Source organism: Micromesistius poutassou, assembly GCF_964030765.1.
Source record: "Micromesistius poutassou genome assembly, chromosome: 11".
NCBI classification, from domain to species: Eukaryota; Metazoa; Chordata; class Actinopteri; order Gadiformes; family Gadidae; genus Micromesistius; species Micromesistius poutassou.
In genome coordinates this window covers 8893062-8894660 of record NC_140281.1, presented here as the reverse complement: position 1 = coordinate 8894660, position 1599 = coordinate 8893062, and positions in this window count along the sequence as shown.

Sequence of the window (1599 nt, the reverse complement as noted above, 5' to 3'; positions counted from 1 at the left end):
TTCGTCCTGTACCCAACACAGTTGATATGAAGCAATCTAAAACAGTAAACTCTTAACACTCTCACTAGCATCACCAAGGGCCGTTTGCTCGCATTAGCTGAAAACGATTAAAAGCTCGGGTCTAATCTTTTAAGAGTCCCTCGCTAACGTCAGAAATGGAAGGGGTTGCAGGTGGGGGGATGGCCAGGGTGATGTTGAGAGTAACTTAATCTAAAGCACCAGGTGCGTCCTTTGTCGTCTTAATCTCCCAATACTCGAGACGGAGTGCGCTCGTCGGACCTATATAGCTTTTATGTGTACAAACTCTGTAGGGTTTTTTGTGACCAATGGGGATTTGAATACTGCGTTTTTCTTTCTCTGGCGATCTGTTAGAATAAAAAAAGGACTCGAGCAGGGGGTTGAAGTCCACCGACACGGTGTTGCCATTGCCGAATCCTGAAGATACACGCCCGTTATCTCATGTGTGTGTCAAGAATAAAATGAGGCGTAGGCAAAACTCCTGATCAGTAACGGCTGCCCTCTTGGGTGGGTATGTCTGTCGAACCCTTTTGCTCACACACGTGTGGAGATTGGGGAAGGAGACTAAGAAACAACCATTCAAGAGACACCATGTTTCTGATCATTGTAAAATAGGTTTGGGATAGACAAAAAAAGAAAAACAGGCAGAAAGCCATGACAAAGCGGAATGAGATTGAGCGTTTTTAGATCACATCTTGAAGCATATGTGTCATTCTCAGGTTGAAAGTGGTACATTTGAGTGAGGGGAACCATGTGACCTCGGTTTGTCCATATCTTCACCACAGACCACCATGGGCCCCTCCATGGTTGCGGTGGCATGGCTCAGACATGATGAGTTGAGCACCACCTTCATTCTCAGGTTAAAGACACGTATCGACCGCTGCCACCATTAAGCCCCGCTGCTTTGTGCAGGGATCACGTTGGCGTGTGCACACACACACACGCACGTACACACCCAAACACAATAACACCAACACTACCACACTAACAGAAACACACACACACACACACACACACACACACACACACACACACACACACACACACACACACACACACACATATGCACGCACTGACAAACACTCACATACCCACAGACACACAGACACACACACACACACACAAAATCTCAGAGAAGAATATCCCCTTGTTAGATATAAATGTGAAATTGGTTTTCAAAAGATTGTAATTCTTGAACATTCAGATTTAAACTAAATAAAATCCCATTCTTGCACAAAGAAGGGACATTGGCAAAAACTAGTGAGAACATCAAAACCAGTGTTAATCAGTGTCTTTTGTATTTAAATGCAGTGATTGGCCCCTAGCCACAACCTCTCACCTCAACATTCTTGAAGCTCAGCCTGCAAACTCCCTTAATGCTTCAGGTGAGGACAACGCCAAGCACAGAGCAGGAATCACATTGTGATTTAATCTCTCCGCTCTCCCTGTGTCTGTGTGTGTGTGTGTGTGTGTGTTTGTCTCTCTCTCTCTCTCTCTCTCTCTCTCTCTCTCTCTCTCTCTCTCTCTCTCTCTCTCTCTCTCTCTCTCTCTCTCCCTCCCTTCCTCTCTCTCTGTCTTTTA